Source organism: Myotis myotis, unplaced genomic scaffold (assembly GCF_014108235.1).
Source record: "Myotis myotis isolate mMyoMyo1 unplaced genomic scaffold, mMyoMyo1.p scaffold_m19_p_10, whole genome shotgun sequence".
Lineage (NCBI taxonomy): Eukaryota > Metazoa > Chordata > Mammalia > Chiroptera > Vespertilionidae > Myotis > Myotis myotis.
The window spans coordinates 44,906,349-44,911,921 of NW_023416314.1; positions in this window are offsets into that span (position 1 = coordinate 44,906,349).

A 5,573-nucleotide genomic window follows, 5' to 3' on the forward strand; every position below is an offset into this window, starting at 1 on the left:
TTCTTCCCCAGTACAGAGAAGTTTCTTTTGCCTCAGGAGTCATCCTGACCCAGAAACAGTGTTAGTGATGTGACATAAGGCTGCTTGTGTTCCCTGAAAAATCCCAGGTTCATATTAATACTTGTGGGATGGTCTCGGGAGGCCTGGACTTGGACCTGCTTTCACCTTAGCCCTGTTGGGCCTTAACTCATCCATATTTACTCAGACAAGTATGGCTTACGCTGAGGGGGGAAATCAGCTTATTGGGCCTTAATTTTTTATTTTATGGTTCTATCTTTTCTTTCAGAAAACCAGTGATGTATTCTCTTGCCCCTCTTGGGGCAGAGCAGGTAATAAGCTGAAAATAACTATCTACGGAAAGAAATGTTGCAGATAATAGTTCTTCTAACAGACTGAACATCTATTCAGTAGAGAAAGCCAAGCTTGCTTGCTATTTTTTAATACTCTAAACACACACACACACAAACACACACTCACCCCCCCCCCCCCCCCCAGAACTCTGAGACTGGTAGCTTTTCCACAGTCATTTTTATCTAAACTTCAGAGTGCATATGATCCTCCACCCAGGATTAGGGAATGGAGACTCACAGATCGACATAGCAAGAGGCATGAGGCTCCTTTGGCTTGTTCTCTAGGATAAACTCTAACTTGGAGGACAGCTTCTAGGTTAAGGTAGGGCTGGGAATGCCAAGGGGCATTAAAGAAGTCCCTTCCTGTCACGGGACTCATCAACACACACAGTGCACCCTCAGAGGTCTCTCTCATGCGTCTCGCAGGCCCATGCCACTAAAGTTCACATTTACTCTTACATTTCTTGCATATGTGTGTGCACTCAGACACGTTCATCCACGCACTACTCACCTATAAACATTCACACCTTTAAGACACAGTCACATATATAGGCACATGGTGATCATGGTCCAAGGTGTTAAGAGTTAGAGGGGATCGAGGATGGGAGAGGGGTTTACATCGGTTCAGACAAGGGAGCTTTTTTTTTTTTAAATCCTCACCCAAGGATATTTTCCCACTGATTTTTAGAGAGAGTAGAAGAGAAAGACAGAGAGAAATATCGATGTTAGAGAAACACATTGATTGGTTGCCTCCTGCACAGCCCCAGGCCAGGGAGGAGCCTGCAACTGAGGTACATGCTCTTGACCAGAATCAAATCTGGGACCCTTTGGTCCAAAGACCGACACTCTATCCACTGAGCAAAACTAGCTAAGGCCAGACAAGGGAGCTTGTTGATCAATTACTAGCAAAGTGAACTGAGACCTAGAGCCTTTTTGAAGTCCTTTGGAGAGATTCACAAGGGTAAGGTGCTAGGCCAGGAATAGCTCCTTGTGATTATTTAATATTTATCTTTAAATTCAGTTGTTTGAAGCCTGTCAATTTCAGGCAATGAATTCCACCTGATTCTGAGACATTAGAATAGGAGAAGAAGACAAATTTCAGTCATCAACCAGTCAACATGCATGTACTTAACTGATACCTGTTATGGGCGAGGCAGTGTCCTGGGCACTGGGACACAGGGATGATTGCGATATGATTCCTACCCCATTCTAGTCTAACAGGGGAGATGAGACTAACACATGAGACAGACTAATCCAAGATAAACGTCAACACCCAAAACGACCTTGTCCTATTTAATATGGTCATTTTGGCAATGGGATACTGATATCCAGAGAGTTACATTCTATGATCCTTGGACAAGATATTAGACAGATGCTTCTTGATACTAAACAGAATTACTCTCTCCATCCCTGTGCATTGTTTTATAATTCTATAAAAATATTAACAAGGCCTTGTGTTTTAACTGGGTACCACCTGTCTATATTTACTCCAGGATTGTGCTCAATTTATCAGCCTAAACTGAACTGAAATAGTCCAGGTAACTTTACTCTGCCATTCAATACACAGGAAAGCAGCACAGGTATAAAGAAACAAGTATAAATATAAATAACATATTTCATGCTTGGCATAAAAATTAAGACATGTTTTCAAACCCTTCTGTTATCCATTTTGACCTCAGCTCTTGTATAATTTCACTGACAAACATAATGCGTTTTCATTTCAGCAGCAGGAAAAGGTCAGGTTCCTCCAGTGCTTTTGACACTATATAGTCACAGAATCATTGAAATGTTTTGATATATTTCTCCTAAGGGGTTTATTGAAATCATACCAGCTCACCCAATCATCAAACATTTATTAAAATAAGGATTTTAAAAATAATCTGCTCTGTGCCAAATACTGGGCAAGTGGTAGGCTACAAATTTGCCTGGCTGAATATTTGCTCTATGCCCAGAAAAATATAATGGCATAGCTGTTATATTCATTTCCTAGGGCTGCTATAACAAATTACCATAACCCTGGTGGCTTAAACCAACAGAAATTTATTCTCTCACTATTCTGGAGGCTGGGAGTCTGAAATCAAGGAGTCGGCAGGGCTCTGCTGTTTCTGGAGACTCCGGGAAAGAATCCTTCCATGCCTTTTCCTAGCTTCTGGTGGCTCCTGGCAATTCCTGAGATTCCCTGGCCTGTAGGTGCATCACTACAATCTCCAATTCTGTCTGCTTCTCTGTATATCTCTCTGTATCGGCTCCTCTTAGAAGAAACCCACCCTAAATCCAGGATGATTTCATCTCTACATCCTTAACTAATTACGTCTGCAAAGACCTAATTTCCAAATAAGGCCACATTCTTGAGGTTCCAGGTAGACCTGAATGATGTGTGTGTGTGTGTGTGTGTGTGTGTGTGTGTGTGTGCGCGCGCGCGCGCGCGCACATGGGGGGGGGTACTTTTCAACAGCTGTCACTGCACTTGCCCTTGACTAGCTTGGATCTGTGTTGATAAGCCTGAAAGTAAAAGAGGTGACATTGGAAGGAAGCTTACCTTTGTTTCCTTGAATGAGCTCCTCCACTTTGCTTCTCGTCTTGCCCACGTCCCGCATACATCCCCATCCAGACTGCTCACTTGGATTCTGAACTCCTGATGCACAAGACTCTTTGACAGAGGACACTGGTACTTACGTGTTTGCCAAGCTCCTGACCCCATGCTCTCACAAGTGCCCTGGCCCATGTGGATTTCATTATCTACCTTCCTTCAGTTAACAAACATTCACTGGCCAGTTCCTAAGAGTCAGGACCTGTATTGGATGCTCGATTCTCAGTGATGAGAGACATAGTCCCTACCCTCATGGGGAATGAAGGATGGGAATAAGGAAAAAACAAGCAAAGATAGTTGGCACCCGGTTTTTGGCACATGGTAGGTGCTTACTAAATATTTGTGATCTGATAGGATGAGCAAGATCATTTCTAATAGTCATAAATGATATGAGAAAATGGATTAATGTGAAATAGAGCATTTAATAGGGTCAATGAGGAAGGCCAGAGGAGGTGATGTTTAGGCTAAATGTGAAGAAAAGGAAGGAGCCAGCAGAGGGTGTGTGTCTAAGGTAGAGGAAAAGAGCAAGTGAAACATCAGTGAATTGTATTTGGGGACAGAAAGAGAACTGTAATTGAGACAAATTGAACAAGGGAGAGAGTAGCACAAGTTGGTGTCAGGAAGGTAGAGGCAACAGACTGTGGAATCTCAGAGGGAGGGTGGGGGAGGATGGGTGGGCTGGAAGAGATCAGCGAAAGAACTTGTATGCACTTATGCATAACCCAAGGACACAGACAATAGGGTGGGGAAGGCCTGGGGCAGGGGGTGGAGGCCGGCTAGAAGAAGTCAATAGGGGGAATGAGTAGGACATAAGTAATACTTTCAACAATAGAGATTTTTTAAAAAAAGGTAGAGGGATGCTCAGTTATGTTGGACACTATAGATCAAACAAAGGATTTTGGGTTTAATTTCCAGTGCAATTGGAAGCCATTTGAGGTTTAAGCAGTGAATCGATGTGATTGAACTCACAAATTAAAAGAACAATATAGCAGCTCTAAGGAGCAAGGACTGTAGGAGGCAAGGCTGGGAGAAGGAAGACTGCTTAGGAAATGCATCAGTTAGGATGTGTTAGTGCATAAACAAGTTGTAGGTGTAAGCAATATTGATTCCTTCAGTCCTTATGTAACCAGGAGAGGACTGGCTGGCAAAAGCCACGGGGTTGGTTTCTCTTCAGACCCATCCTTTAACGTGAGCTTGCTGAATGAATAGCATCATTTTCCATGTCGGCCACAATGTGAAAAAGACGGGAAAGCGCTGTGCTAATGAATGTTTTTCATGCTTTCTGGCCACCCAGCTCTTTTCACACCTCTTTCTGTATTTGGAGAGTTTCCCAGCCTCCAAGGTGGCCTGCAGTGATCCGCACACCTTGGTGTTCACCCGGCATAGTCCCCTCTCACACTGTACTAGGTTTTGTCTGTATAACTAACAGAACCCAACCAAAATGATGGCATACCACTTCTAAGATTAGGTTATAAAAGACTGTGGCTTATGTCTGGGGCTCTTTTCTCTCTTTAGGATCACTCACTATGGTGGAACCAGCTGCCATGTCTTGAATCCCCAGGTATCCCTGTGAAAGGCCCACCTGGCAAGAGACCGAGGCTTCCAGCAACAGCCAACCATAAGCCTCTTGAAAGCAGCTCCAGTCAAGCCTTCAGAGGATACAGCCCTGGCTGCAACTTGACCAGGAGAGCCCTGGACCAGAACCACCCAGCTCAGCGACTCTCAGATTCCTGATGGTGAGAAACTGTGAACTAACAAATGTTTATTGGTTTACGTTTTGGGATAATTTGTCACATAGCAATAGATAACTAACTCATCCCGTTTATAAGTCCTGCCACCCCAAGGTGGAAGAGAGAAGCTCTCTTGATTAGCCTCCCTTGCAGCTAGCAAGCATGTCACACATGTGGCCCGCCGACCACGAGTTTGACCTGCTTGAGCTAAGGTGAAGGCTGAAGGTGAAGGCAAGTGGCTTAAGCCCTGCCAGTCTGACCCATGTGGCTGAGACTTCAGTTCAGGAAATGATGCCGTGAAGAAGGGGGTGCTCAGAGAACAATCCCAGGGAAGGAAGAGGAGGGAGATTCACAGGGGGCAGTGGTAAGTGGCTAGGGGTGAACCTCACGCCCAGCCTGTCACTGTGAACGTCTGTGCCTGCACCCGGTGGTGGAGGGAGTGGTAAGGTCTTGGGTTCTGTCTGCTGATGTATCATGATACTGTTCCTGGATTCCAAACCTGGTTCACTCCGGGACATTCTTTCATCACGTGCTGAAACTACCCATTGGGCTCTGTTGTTGGCAGTTAGGAACTCAGACTGACACGGAAGCCTTGGAAAGCCAGGAACAGAAACCACTGCCTCAAAGTGGCTGAAGTGATATGGCAGTGAACTCCCTCCCATAACAGGCAGCAAGGAGGAAGGAGGCTGGGGCTGTGCCATCGAGACTCTGGCTCCCCTTTGCTGGGGCTCTCAGGCCCATGCCCTTCTCTGTATGCCTGCTGCCTCCTCTCTGCCTGGGTTCAGTTTGGCTGCGGCAGTTCCAGGTGTCAGATTGGATATGACGATGTCCAGAGGTGGAAGGAGGCTGTATGTTCCTTGTATTCCTTTGCAAAAGTGAGGGGCCTTACTCAGGGGTCCTCCA